We start from the raw sequence: 14,889 nt of genomic DNA on the forward strand, positions 1-14,889 counted from the left end.
TTTTGGCCAACAAAGAAGCACAAGGTCTTGTGTGCAATGTTGTATTTTTATGGCTGAAAGCAGGCTGACATGGCTCCAGACCAATGCCACCTATTGAACAGTCAGGTCATCGTTACCTCTTCTCTAATCTCTGCATGAGATTTGTGGGTGCCAGCTATCCCTTGTTACATAATTATTTCCTTTTCTCTGCATGAAATGAGACACTGAGTTTGAGTTACACTTACATGGTAGTCAGCTCCATTAATTATACCCAAGAAACCAGTGTGGGCAAAACCACAAGGAGTGAAACAGCATAAATACAGTCTGCAGCAGCACATGGCTTGTAAAAGTCATGTTTTCTAATCTTTAAAAATAAGATAGAAATGTTTTAAAATAAGTGCTCAGCAGAAGATTGATCAAAACGACTTTAATCAGAGACATGAGACTATTTACACTGGCTGTTGCTTTTCTAATTTAGCTTTAATTTTCATGCCTGAAGGCAACCAAGCAAGCCAAAACTCAAGTGGCTGAGGGGAAACTTGTGCTTTTAATGAAAACATCTCTCACTCTGTGCAGCAAAATAGCTGTGGAGCGACCAGAAAAGAGCAATCCAGGAGTTGACACTTCTGGAATTGCTTCAGGTTTGTTGATGTGATGTGTTCCTTGTAATATGAAGCAGTAGATGGTCATTGCTCCAGGATGGTGACCTTGTCACCCAGGATGAATCCTTCCTGGAGAATCTTGGAGCTGTTTGCATCATTGATAGCTGAAGACTTGATTTACCTCACCTTTACATTTTTAATAAGAAAACAGTAAGAATGAAAGTGCATCATAGTATGCACTATGCATTTTGTAGCTTTCCTAAGCTGCTTTTCCTAGTGGCCGGCTGTTCTTTGTGGTACTTTCTCCTGCAAAGAGGGTTGTGTGGCAGGATAGATGCAGTGAGAGCCAAGTGAGCCCTAAACCTTCAGAATAAGCAATGTATGAAGTGATTGCTCTGCGTATCTGACTGCTGAGAACTAAATGGAAAAAGTAGAAAACAGCAACAGCACCCAACTCTACTATCTATAGTTAGATGACATCGATGACCACTCTTTCACCATTCACCCCAAAATAGTCAGGAGAGGATAAGGCAGACCCCCCAGGCTGGGAAACAGGGCTTGCTATGATGGCAATGGCCTACACTTACAGCTTCTGTGATTGATTACACATTTGTGCCAGAGGTTAATCAACTCCAGCAGGTGTTGATTCCTACGTATCTTGCACCGTCACAGAAATTATGGCTTAATCCTCACCGGTGAACTGAAGCGTGCCAACACTGCGTTCGTCAGGTGCTTGGGTTGTTATCAGTGCAGCAGGACGTGGATGCAAAAGGGCGATGGTAACTAGCAAAGGAGTTGTCTTAAAGGTCAAACAGCAGTGCTGAATTTATTGATGTAGGATGAATAGCGAGGCAGACGGTTCCCCGAACAGTGTGGGATGGGAGAAAGGTAAGAGAAAACTTAATGAATGATATGTGAGCTATCCATCTGAAGAAAGTTAATGGAGGAGAAGGAATACAACAATGCAGAAACAGATGTATCAGAGCTAGGGCAGATGGACAGGGGCAGATGGATAGGGGGAGATAGACAGGGGTCCACTTTGAAGCTACTGAAAAGAGCCAAAGCCTTAAAAACACACCTGTAACATCTGAGCAGCTCTGTGGGGATGCAATGACTGTCCTGTGAAGGATAGCATCCCTGATTGCTTGCCCTGCATACAATAGCCTATGTGCATGAGCTAAGCCTCTTACTTCAAGCAATAAAGCTCAGTTAACAAAATACTTCAGACCAAGTGGTAGGTTAGTACTTGAACGTTACAGTATTTATCAGATGGGCTGTAAAAATAGGAATTCTAAATTTACTTATGTACTAAGATTGGTGCAAATAATTCCCTTGACTCGGCTGCTCCATGCACTGGGATGGAGAAAAGAGCTTCTAGTGCAATAATGTAACTAGAGTGGTAAGAGACCAGTAGGAAAGGCTCATAAAGCTCTGAAGGAGACCAAAAAACACTCTGCCCTCTCAGAAAGCTGAAGCAGACATAAATATCCCTGCTGAAACCCTATAATACCTGGTTTGATTGATGGCTAGTGTGAAGCAGAAAGTACAAAACCGTGGTGAGTTGAACACTGGGTAGAGGGAAAATGGGAAGCACAAGTCACTACAAAGGAGCTAGCTGATGTTAGCATCCAGATACTGGCTAGAGTGTCACACTCAGAGATTTGCAGTGTCCAAGTGGAGATTGGTGACAAGCGGCATTCCTCAGGGATCAGTGTTATTTAACATCTTTGTAGGCAACATAGAGGTGGTATCGAGCACACCCTCAGCAAGTTTGCAGATGACATCAAGCTGAGTGGTGCAGTTGACACACTAGAGGGAAGGGATGCCATTCAGAGGAACCTGAAAAGACTTGAGAGGTGGTGCCATGCCAACTTCATGAAGTTCAGCAAGGCCAGATGCAATATCCTGCAACTGGGTTGTAGCAGTCACAAGCAGATATACAGGCTAGGCTTGAGGGTAGCCCTGAGGATTTGGGGGTGTTGGTTGATGAAATGAGCTGGCAATGTGCACTCGCAGGCCAGAAGGCCATCCTGGGTTGCATCAAGTACCAGCATCAACAGCAGATTGAGGGAAATGATTCTGCCCCTCTACTTACTTTGCCCTCATGAAACCCTACCTGGAGTACTGTGTCCAGTTCTGGAGCTCCCAATACAAGAAGGACATGGAGCTGTTGGAGCAGGTCTAGAGGAGGGCCACAAAGATGATTAGAAGGCTGGGGCACCTTCCCTATAGGGGCTGGCTGAGAGAGCTGGGGCTCTTCAGCATGAAGAGAAGGCTCTGGGGGGACCTCATAGTGGCCTTCCAATACTTGAAGGGGCCTACAGGAAAACTGGGGAGGGACAATTTATAAGGGCATGTAGTGACAGGATAGGGGAGAATGGCTTTAAACTGGAAGAAGGTAGATTTAGACTAGATATTAGGAAGAAATTATTTACTGTGAGGGTGGTGAGACACTGAATAGCTGCCCAGAGAGATCGAGGATGCACCCTCCCTGGAGGCATTCAAGGCCAGGCTGGATGGGGCTGTGCGCAACCTGGGCTAGAGGGAGGTGTCCCTGCCTGTAGCAGGAGGGTTGGAACTAGATGATCTTACAGATCTCTTCCAACCCAAAACATTCTATGATTCCGTGATTCAATGAATGACTGAAAGCCAGGGAAATGAAAATGAACAGTCTGAGTGTGCTTCACCACCCACATGAGCATGGACACTTTCTGGAGATGGCTGGCACGGAGGTGACTTTCCAACCAGCTCATAAATATTTCCATGACCATCAGTGGAAATGTTTTGGCATCAAGTTCAAGAGGACACAAGCACCTGTTTCCAAGGAAGGACCAAGAAGACAAATAGTTCTTTAACAAAGCCCAAATCTAAAAAATTCTTATTTTCTGATTGCAAGAAAGAGACAGTTTATTGCTTTGATCTCAGTAATTCTTTGAACCTGGAGGGCAAACTGGAGAACCTATGTCTACTGCACACAATAAAAATGATGGAGAGAATTTCAGACTGACATAAAGTAGGAAAGGAAAGTAGAAATGCAGTGCTACATGAGCATGAATATGGCACAAGTGAGCAGAGAGGGACCAATAAAATAAAATGGGGACTGGAAAACAACACCTTATTAAGAACACAACTGGAGTCAGAAAAAGCCTTTGTCAATGAAATAACTTCTTTCAAGCTTTATCTGTAACAAATCTGTATTGCCCCACACTCTGTTGTGTTATCAAGTCATTTATTTTTCATTTTTCTCCATATTCCATAATCTTTTCATTTCTAATGATGAAAAATATACATAATCAACTTCTAATTTTTGGTTGCCTTTTAGTAAAGATGAATTTCAAAGTTGAAAAAAAAAGTGTTTTGGAAGCATTTTTTTAAACATACCGATATGGTATGATAAGTACTTGGGCTCATTGCAGTCAAACCACCATGGTTATCAAGAGTGCTTGCAAAGTCCTGGCTCCTGACTTGCCACTAAAAGAATAAAGCAAACATCATGAAAGCTTATTGCAAACATGTCAGTCTTTCTCGGGGTAAGCATCCATCTCTCTGTGCCCCTATGTCCTGCATCCTGCTCCCCAGCTGGACACTCTGCCGGCCAAGGGAAAGGGACCCAAAGACATACCAAGTGTGGCTGCAATTGCATGGTGGGGCTGAGGGTCCAGGGGTGCAGGTTCTTGAGCAGTCCCCTCTTCGCATAGCAGCTGTGCACTTGATCAAGCTGTAGATGCCCTGTTCAGGGCAAGGGAGTTAAACTAGACGGCCTACAAAGGTGCCTTCCAACTCAAATGGTTCTATGATTTTACGATTTGTGCACTTGGATGTTTTCAGTTTGTTTTTTAGATATGTGCCTGGATATGCACCTTCAGCTCAAGGCAGGTATAAACCAGGGCAGGCTGTTTATCCACAGCTTGGTGCTGAGGTGCAACATACTCTCATGCTTTTTGGGGCTCTGCTGTGACACTCCATTGAACATCCAGGTCCAACAGTTTCCCCAAATTCTTTTGTAAATGCCTTCTCCTAGCTTCCTTTATCTCTTTAATGGTTTCACAGTTATTTAATCCAGCCCCTTAGAGGATCATTTTCATTTTAATTTCCTTTTGGTTCTCTTGCTTTTTTTTTTTTTGTTATTTTTTTAAACTGTCTCTATTTCAACATCTGCAATCAGCCCTAATTGAAGTTCTTTCTGGGCTGAGCCATGAGTTGTACAGCTGGTGAACATTGGTCTAAGTCATCCTCTGCTTTCTTAATTCTTCAATTGAAGATATTGCATTTTTTCAGAGAGCAGACATTTCTGTTTCTTGAGTGCTCTGCTTGGACAGGGAGGCTGCTTGATGTTAAAGCATGAACGGACACATGTTGAGTAGCCAATGACTTCAAGTTCATGAAGGGAAACACGTGTGTCCATTCTTGTTACTTATACAAGATCACAGATATGTGATTTTGCTGTAGAAGGAAAAGAGCACAGGGTTATGACTCCAGATGAGCAGTCAGTGACCTGGACCAGAAGTATCTCCTGAGTGCCACCTTCTGGTACTTGAAGAGAGCTTACAAACAGGAGGGGGACCGACATTTTACGTGGTCTAATAGTGATAAAACAAGGGGGAATGGCTTTAAACTAAAAGAGGGGAGATTTAGGTTAGATGTTAGGAAGAAATTCTTTACTTACAGGGTGGTGAGATACTGACACCTTTGCCCAGAAAGCTGTGGTGCCCCATCCCTGGAGGTGCACAAGGCCAGGTTGGATGGGGCCCTGGGCAACCTGAGCTGGTGGGTGGCAACCAGCCCACTGCAAGTGGCTAGAACTGGACAATTCTGAAGGTCCCCTCCAACCTAAGCCATTCTATGACTGATTCTATGATTAAGCTTGGTGGGTCTGAGACTTTTTCTCTCTAGAGATGATTAAGCCCCAGGAACTAAGATAATTCAAAAGAAAATGTGATCTGTTATGTCTGATGTGTTGCTTCTAATTTAATTTTAATGATGCAGATGAGAAAAATGATGCCTGCGTGTTGGCTCTGTAATTGCAACATATTCCGTCTCTGAGGCTTAATGTCATTTTACAGAGGATCTGTTGATTACCTGTTGTATCTATTGCAATGCAACTTCAGACTATTTGGTAGATATTCTGGAAATTAGATATTACATCATAACTTCCCACCTCAAAAAACATTATGTAAAACATTATGTAAAATCAGTTTTCTTGCAAAAAGCAGCAGCTTTGCCTACTGTAGCTAAGGCTGAATTACAGATCTGAATTACTGATGTTATGGAAATCATAGAATCTTAGAATGGCCTGGGTTGAAAGGGACCACAATGATCGTGAAGTTCCAACCCCCTGCTATGTGCAGGGTCACCAATCAGCAGACCAGGCTGCCCAGAGCCACCTCCAGCCTGGCCTTGAATGCCTTCAGGGATGGGGCATCCACAACCTCCTTGGGCAACCTGGTCCAGTGCCTCACCACCCTCTATGTGAAAAACTTCTTCCTAATATCTAAACTAAACCTCCCCTGTCTTAGTTTAAAACCATTCCTTTTTGTTCTATCACTATCTACCCTCATAAACAGCCATTCCCCCTCCTGGTCCCTACAAGTACTGGAAGGCCACCATCAGGTCTCCCCAGAGCCTTCTCTTCTCCAAGCTAAACAAGACCAGTTCCCTCAATTTTTCTTCATAGGAGAGGTGCTCCAGCCCTCTGATCATCTTAGTGGAAATGTATAAGCAGCTACTGTACCAAAAAGATATCAAACATAACTGGAAATATGGAGCCCTTGGGATATTCTGGTTTTGTTGTAGGCACTGTCCCTATGGCAGCCATATTACCTGTATTTAATTTGAGACTGCTGGGTTAATTCCCCTCTTATTTTTTTCCTGCAGGTCACCAGACTATCTAAGACCTCCTCACTTCTCCTGCTTCATTCTGTCTTTCTCTGTGAAGGAATACGCTTTAGGATCTAACAGCACATTTAAAACAACTGCTTATTACTCTTTTCTATTCTTGTAGTGTTTCTCTTTAAACACAGAACACACTGATTTCAGTTCTCACCTGTCTGTCTCCCAGGAACACACCAAGATTGATGAATTCTGTTACAAGAGATTTTTCAAGCATCACAACAACAAAAAGTGTTGTTTAAAAACCTTTGCAAGTCTGTTTGGCAGTACTTTCACCAAGTGTTGCATCACAATTTCAAGCTCTCTGCTCAACCTTAGCTTCTAATCCCTCTCCTTACTTGCTCACAGTATTAGAGCTACAGAAGAAAGAAAGCAACATGTAAGAAGTCTGGTTTCAAGCTCAGATCTGAGCTTCTTGGCAGTCAGGTGTTCACCTAGAAATAAAATGGGAGCAGATGTTCTTTATCACCTCAAATAGTCACTCATCACTTCTCCAGCCAGTACTCTACCATGAAAACATTGGTGTCAGCAGTCTGGAAAGCAGCCTTGCAGAACAGTAAGTAGTTGTCGTGATGGACACCAAGTTTAATATGAGCCAGCAATGCTCCCTTCTAGCAAATAGTGCACCTTGCACACTATGCTGCATTAGCAAGAGTGCAGCCAGCACTCCTAGCCTTCCCCACCTTCCCCAGCCAACCAAACTGGAACAACAAACATGCATGAATGACAAAATCCAAAGCAAGTGTTGTGAAGTCCATAGAGCTACAGAAGTATAAGAGAAATCTATACTGCATACTTTCATCCTCTGTGTACAGAAAATAATTTCACAAGCAATTTGATAACAGCAGAAAAAACCTTTGCTGGCTCAATTTCTTGCTATTCAGTTCACACCAATATTTTAAGCTATTAGCACTGTAATACATAAATAACATTTTCTTATTTAGCAGCTTTATTAAACTCTGGAGACTGACTTAAGCCCCTAGTTTCTTACATTATTAAGCTTGTCATTCATTATTAGATCAGCGTGAGTTTGTTGTAGCACTGAGCTAAAGACTATTAAAAGCCAGAATTGGTATTTACATAAAGATATTTACATAAAGACAGCATAGACCAATGGAAAGTTATGGGAGTCCTGAATAAGAGACAGAAGGTGTCCATACCAACAACCAGCATTTATTTTGTATTCTGCAGGGTCTGGCACACGGATGCAGTTGGCACCAAATGCCCATTGCCCACATTCCAGCTGCAGTGGGGCTGCAGGGCTGCACATCTCTGAGCTTCGTATCAGTGACCTAACCTCAGCCTGGAAACAAGACTGGCTCCAACCCTTTTTGTCTGCAAGAGTGCAGCTGACCAGCCAGCAGTGTCAAGGTGTGAAATGTCAGGAGCTTTGCCCCACTGGCTACATGCTTTCCAAGCAAAAAAGATTTCAGTATTTGAATTTTTGTTATGCAGCTCCAAGCTCCTACAGAAGAAAAAGCAATTTTCTGACCATCTTTTGAAATATCGTCTTTCCAGAATGCACCTTCTTGCATTTTTATTTTCAATTCCTACCAGTTTCTACCCCACGAAAATTCCAAATTCTCTGGTGCGTTTCTCAAAAGGATTCTGCAAAAATGAAATCTCCACTTTGAAAAAGCAAAGTTTATGTAACACAGCATTTGTTCCTACAGAATACACCTTTGATCTTTGCCATCTACATTTCCTTTCCTTACCATAACAGGGGTCTCATATTTGATGTTAATAGGGACATTCCTCCATTCTTTTCTAAAACTGTTTTTCTTTACCTTTTATCAGGATCAAAGAGCAAACCTCACAGCTTCTGATCAAAGATGGACTCAATTTGTGTCTCACATCTTCCCCTTTAATTATCTGACCGTTAATGAAATATGTCTAATACGCTCCTGATGGGCTTATCAGCTGCTGTTTGGTCCTTCCGGTCATGGTATTATCTTTCTCTTTAATTCCTCTAATGAACTCAGAAAAAGTATGTGAATAAATTAATGTGCTAGGAAAGGTTTCAGATGCCACTTAAGAACTCAAAGTTCAAAATTCTGCTGAACATAAATGGCGGTGAATAAGTATCTGAACAAGCAAGCAAACACCAAAACTGCCTTTCATTCAGTGGTCCATCCACAGTCACACCGACTTTTCCTGACAGAAAGTCCCAACTGCAGCAGCTGGAGGTTGAGTCCCTGTTTATGGGCAGCACTTTGTTCATAGCTCAGTAGAAGGCTGTGGGCCTTCACTCACACCTCCATACTGTGGTGATAACAGTGATGAAGTACTGGATGCTCACACATTCTTTACTGTCATTTCGCCAATGGTTTATTTGGATCCAGCACCTCTTTCATCAGCACTCGTGTTCAGCACCATTAGGCCAGCACCAGATCAATCGCCCAGGTTGTTTTTGGGGTTTTCTTTGCTTTCATTTCCATATTGCTCTGAAGATTGGCAAAGCTGTACTAGAAGAGGGCATGAGCCAGGCTCTCTCACTATGTACAACAGCAACGTTCCCATAGCTGTGACCTTTGAGGCTGCTGGATTACGTCTATCTACTTGAGAGCTTTTTTGTTCTTCACCATCTTTTCACTTGCTCCATACTTAATGTGCCTCATCGTGAAGGATCTAGAAAGTCCTTGGTGTCATTCTGATGCAGAACTGCTTGACCCTCTTTGTCAAACCTAATACTTCTTTTCCAGTTCTTGCTGTAAAAACCAGGAGCAGTTAAAAGCACATACAAGAAACTTATTGGAATAACTACAGCTAAGGGCAGTTTGGTTGGTAAAGAAGGCACCATCCTTTGTCTGACTGTCTGCCATAACACCCTTTCCTCTTCCAAAATTTCAGCCCACTGGATATAGAAGAGGTAATTCGAGGTATAGAACTCCCTCCTTTGACCTGCTTCTCTTCAGAAGAAATGAAGAGGAAGGAATGTGGTAGGCCATTAGACAAAGATGAGTGTTCAGTGAATATAAGCTCCTAAAATATGTCCTGAGTGCTTTCTTTACTTGGAATAATTTTGATTTTATGAATGAGACGTTTAACTCTGAGTTTTTATCAATTTGTACAGTCAGCGCCTTTAGCAATTCCAATGGATTTTAAAATGTAGCATTTGAGGTCTATTTAGAGCCATGACAAAGGTCTGAACATGTCAAAATCCTAGTATATAAAAACTAAGAGTTCAGGAATTGCTCGTTTTCAAGTGTTCTCTCACTTAGCAGCCCAACAGAAGAAAAGACAGTAAAGAAATAAAAAGCTACTGCCATAGTGAGTCAGTTGCATGGCAGGGAAACAGCAGGACTAGTGCATAAAAATGTCATCATTTATTTTGTTAATTTTCCAAATGATAACATCCCTTTCAGTGTTACAGTACTCTCCCTCTGTTTCTGACCTGAAGTCGTTTAGGTGCAAGATCATATCCATGTCAGCTCTCATTTCAAGGTGGGCATCCACGTATTATTACCAACTTCATGGATACTTTTCTACTAGGAAATTCCTTAGCCAAAATAATTAAAAAATGAAAGATATCGAGAGAAAGTAAAATCATGCAGTTAAACAATATTACTTGCTTATTTTCTAAATCATCACTCTAGGCAATATTGATGTATTGCTCAAAGCATCTTCCCCTTGCATATTCCTCTAAAGAGCAAGACTTTCAGAAACTTTCTAATTTTAATCATGTCCTACAACAAAGCTCTGAATGAAAATTGGAAGCACTAGAAGAGACAACCTTAAAAGATTTGCTCTAGAATTTAGTAGGTGTTAGGGCTGATACCATCAAGCCTATGCAGCCCTTGCACAACCAGATCACAGTTACCAAAGAAATTAGCCTGCAACACATGGCCCAAAGTCTTCAACTGCATCCTTATGGATTTCACAGGGGTAAGTGTGTGCTGAGCTACTTCATAACCCAGCACCAGAGATGCTTTGGGTACCCAGCCTCATAGGTGCACCATGTCAGTTCAGTCTGCATGAGCTCTTACCCAGGTGGTTCCATGGCAACTTCAGGACCTTCAGTTCCTCCAGCAGTCAGTATCAGATGTGGGTATTCCCAGAGAGGAGGAGCACTGGTAGTTTAGCTGTGCCCCCTTGTCTTGCTGAAGGGCCACAGATCTCTGTATGTATCATGGCTATCTTTGCCTTTCTGTGAGGTGGAAAGTGCTCTGGGGCTGCAGTGGTGGGTTTCTTACACGACACCTCTTCCAGCAATGGGAGGTACAAGCTCACATCTCCTAGTCCTGCACAGATTAGCAATCAGCATACAAAATATAAGCAGAGTTGTAAGACAGAATGCATCGAGCTTTGTATCGTGGGTTGCACCATCAGCCATCATCATGCATACTACATCAGGAAGTATTTTTGTGAGGAGATTTTGGCTGGTCTTGAGAAGGGTTAGAGCTACCCTTGGCCACCAAGCACATCACGAAGCCAGTGATGGAGGCAAAGGATGGAAGTGTGACTGGAGCTGGGTTGATCATTGCTGTTGGTAGGCCCATCACTAGAGGGAGACCAAGACCTACCCTATGCTTGGTAGATGTTCACATTGCTTCTCATTGGAATATAGGAAATATAATCTTTAACATAGCATTTTGTTCTTTATTTGCAAAAATAAAAAATAAAAAATAAACTATGTTTGGCGTCTAGATCGGGGAGACAATTTGATGCAATTGCTACCATCATATAGGATAGTCTCTGTGGATGGTGCATCATGTCCTCAGGATCTTCTCCCAGAGTAATGCCATGGACCTGGTTCAGACTCTTAGCAAACAATATCATTTGTCTCCCTTTATTATATGGCTAGGAGAGGATTTTTTCTGATCTCTGAGGAGAAATATCTACATCTGAATTACAGCCATTAGGTTTCAGATAGCAGCTGGGGTTTTGCCACTCAGAAAACTATCATTGCTATGCTTTCATGCTTTAAACAAAGTGAAAATAAAAATTTTATATATTAGACTTGGAGTCTTGCTCTGTTTCTCATGATGGCCTAACTAGGCTTTGCTCTGAATGTTCATTTTGCTTTTTCCCTTGGTGTGCCAGCATTGTGCTGGAGAGGACACCAGAGAGTGTCTGTACCAGGGCTGCTCCCCATTACAAACCCCACCGTCACACCCAAAGGAGAGGTACATGCAAAAACTAATTGCAGGGCAAGTCGAATATGTCATAGCAGGATAGTCATACCTGTACAGCAGGTGACACAAGCTCAGTGCATCATGATCAACATGCAAATGAAGTATCTCAGAGAAAATCTCGTAGCCAGATGGTCAGCCTCCTTTTCTAAGTGACATGCTACTTTCATAAGAGAAAAGATAGACTAGTATGAAACGTCTGCTTATTCTAACATTCTAGATGGCTGAAATTTCTTACCAAAGACTTCAAGCTTCTTCATCTAATTTCTGGTGCACTTGTGTTTTCTGGCTCCTTCCTGGAGGATGTGCATGTCCTGAAGCTTGTGGCTGGCGTTTGTTCATGGCCAACCCACCACGTCACTCCTCAGGGAGCAGCTGCTGCAGAAATATTTACATTGCAACGTGATGAGGCTCATAAAACACTGCTAAGGTAAACACGATCAGGTTTACAAAATGGTGCATGTCTGACAGCTACAGAGGACTGCTATCGATGGAGGCAGTGACAGCCACCATTCATCATTTGATGAAAGGGAATAGCTCGTGCCTTCCATCCAGCCCTGGTTCTTATGCAGCCAGTGCAATGCTCGTCCTGCTGGGATGCAGCCAAGGCTGTAAGGGATGGAGCCAGGCTAAGTTAGATAGAAACCACCAAGTTTTGCTCCCTTTGATGTAGGCAGGGGAAATAGCAGAGGGTATGGGATTTGGGGACAGGAAAGCCCTGTCTCCATCTCAGTGTACTAGTCACTGGTGGAGAAAGTTACTGATTTATTAACTGCTGCATCCGATTTCAGTGCTGCAGCTGGCTTCTGCTTCTGTGTTCCCCAAGGTCCATCCTCCCATGCATCTATATCAAACCACTCCCACAGTGCAGCAACACTTCCTGAGAGCAAACCCAGCCACTCTACTCTTCTAGACCTGAAAAGCTGATTTTAAGACTGCTTGTGTCACGTATATGCCACTCACACAGCTTCAGCCCTCTGTAAGATTTCCTCCCACACAAGACCACAGAGCTGCTGAATGTTTGTGCCCATCACTTCTTCATGCTTTGGCCATTTTGTCTCTTTTACTGGTACTGCTGATGCTGTTATCTGTCAGATGAGGTTTGCAGGCCTACCTGGCAGGTAAAGCATTCCTTAAGACTGATACATACAAGGGTGCAGTTGTCTCTTCCATGTTGAGAAAACCAACACAATACTACTCTTTATGTGAATAAAAATGAGCGTTAGCCTGTTAATCAATTCACTATGCGGTCATTAGGTTTTTAAAGCAAATAATAGAGAATTAAGGGCTAGGATTGAACAGAATAGAAGTGTAAGAACAGAGAATTAATTCCTTGCACATTGTTTTTAAAATGCACCCTACAAATGACACTCTTTCCAGGTCCCATCAAAATCTAATCAGCAGTTAATCTAGTCACAAGGCAACTTCATCAGCCCAAGCAACTTGCAATGCATTCATTAACCACAGTATTGGTCCATCAAAACAAAGCTTTGTTACAGATTAATCTCCTCCCTAGCTGAAATGACAAATTATCTCCCTCCACCTTCAGCAAGGCTGTGAAAATACTGTCAGTCCATGAAAGATGCAGTGTTACACCAGCTGTCTGGTCCAGCCACTTACCCTGCTCGCTGGCCATGCCCTGTGCTCAACAGCACCACTGAAAGAACCAAGATTGAAAGAAGAACAAAGAGCATTGGAAGGGCTAATTTAAAATAGTCCCTTCATTCCAGCTGTTCCTTTCAGGTGGATGTGAGGCACCTGATTATCCCTGCAATCTTGTAGGGTGCTGCTGATTACGTCCATCATCAGGACTTTGCAAGTTAGAAGAGCTCTGAAGCACTGCTCCACTATTGGCCACAACTAGCAGTGCTCCCAGCCTGGAAACAAATGATAGTTTTCAACAAATCAAAAGGTTTACAAAAGATGTTAATGAAGAACAAACACAAGGAGCAAATCATGATGAGAAAGGGATCAGCCCATGGTAAGCTCAGCTGCCAGAGACCACAGTGTTGCAGCTCACCAGCAAAAGTTTGTAGCTTATCTTTATCTTCTGTCATAGCCTGGCACTTCTGGGTGTTTAAAAACATCCAGTAAGTGCCGCTTGATTTAGAGGGATACTTGCTAGCTTAGAATCGCTCCACAGCTGGATGTAATGTATTATTTAAAATAAACAACAGGCTGAGAATCTACCAGCATATATTTAAATCTACAAAAACGCTGCTGTTTTATCTAGCAGGTGGGCGAGGGTGAAGAACTATGGCCAGAAGATCACAGCAGAAGTACTGCTATGGGTATGATTCACACTGCAAATTAAGACACCTAAACTTACATGTCAGCACTGCCTGAAGTCAGTGGGCTCTGGGGAGCATTGCAGTCCACTCTGAAGCAAACCAACACACACATCGTTCTGTTGATTGAATCCATTGACAGAAACAGGAGCTATGACTCCCAGCTCATACAGAGACGCCCATACGTGACACCTCACCACAGGTGTTTCATTTGGCAGTTGGGTCCCTCCCTGGAGGATGAAGCAAGGATTTATGGGATTGCCACCATTGGGTACTCTGTCAAGGGATGAAGTGTGTCCATTCTCTACATCCTATGGGAGGAGATCTGACTTCAGAGCTATGCACAGGTCATAGTTATCTATGAGAACAAAGATACTGAATACTGACATTTCCAGGACAAATGCTTATCGGTTTGGGGCTTCAGGATATCATTAGGATCAACCCAAAATACAGCTGGGAAAGGAAAAAAAACAGGACTTCGCTGGAGGTGACCACCACTAAGTGGTCACACGCCACAATAAAATTCATTGTTTTTGGTTGGCAGCTCCAGGCTCCTTGCCTGACCGTAGTTCCAGGTGTCTAACATCAACTTATAGCCTTGGATCAGAGGCAGCAGGGATTGAAAACAAAGCCTAATGATGAGGTAGCTCTGCCACGGGGTGGCTGATGTCTCAGGAAGGAATGCGAAGACTTGCTGTTTTCTTTGGAGAAGCAGAGGAATGGAAAGGCAAGAGGGAAATGGAAGTGAATGTAAAGGAACCTGCTGTTCTCTGCTACCCTTATGGGGAGGTCTTAGCATTACAAGTGGGAGATGTGGCTGTTGCAGCAGCACGGAATAAGGAAGCAGAAGGGAGCACAGCATCTTCCCATGTGCTTCAGGTCTGCGGGCAGGCCAGGATTCATCCCGGTATGGTGAGCCACGAGCTCTCCTGGGTGTCAACACTGCATTCCTTCTGCACCACAGCTGCGAATATTGCATGTCAAAGCTGTCATCACCTT

The 14,889-nt window shown here is 43.1% G+C and overlaps 1 protein-coding gene and 1 long non-coding RNA gene across 6 annotated transcripts in view; one reads left to right on the forward strand and one right to left on the reverse strand.

The window, feature by feature from the left end:
• LOC100543777 (sodium channel protein type 5 subunit alpha-like) overlaps positions 1-14,889 on the forward strand; it is a 589,192-nt gene that overhangs the window by 437,956 nt on the left and 136,347 nt on the right. The gene's annotated exons all lie outside the window — the stretch shown is intronic.
• LOC104911333 lies at positions 4,709-13,303 on the reverse strand. Of its 2 annotated transcripts, none has more exons than XR_793836.3 (4): positions 13,223-13,303; positions 11,655-11,980; positions 10,457-10,711; positions 4,709-5,024 (listed from the first exon to the last, which is right to left on the reverse strand). It is a non-coding gene; the product is annotated as an uncharacterized LOC104911333 (long non-coding RNA). The 2 variants fall into 2 exon arrangements; XR_002115749.2 differs by lacking the exon at positions 4,709-5,024 and adding an exon at positions 6,221-9,178.

The sequence above is a fragment of the Meleagris gallopavo genome, chromosome 6 (assembly GCF_000146605.3).
Source record: "Meleagris gallopavo isolate NT-WF06-2002-E0010 breed Aviagen turkey brand Nicholas breeding stock chromosome 6, Turkey_5.1, whole genome shotgun sequence".
Lineage (NCBI taxonomy): Eukaryota > Metazoa > Chordata > Aves > Galliformes > Phasianidae > Meleagris > Meleagris gallopavo.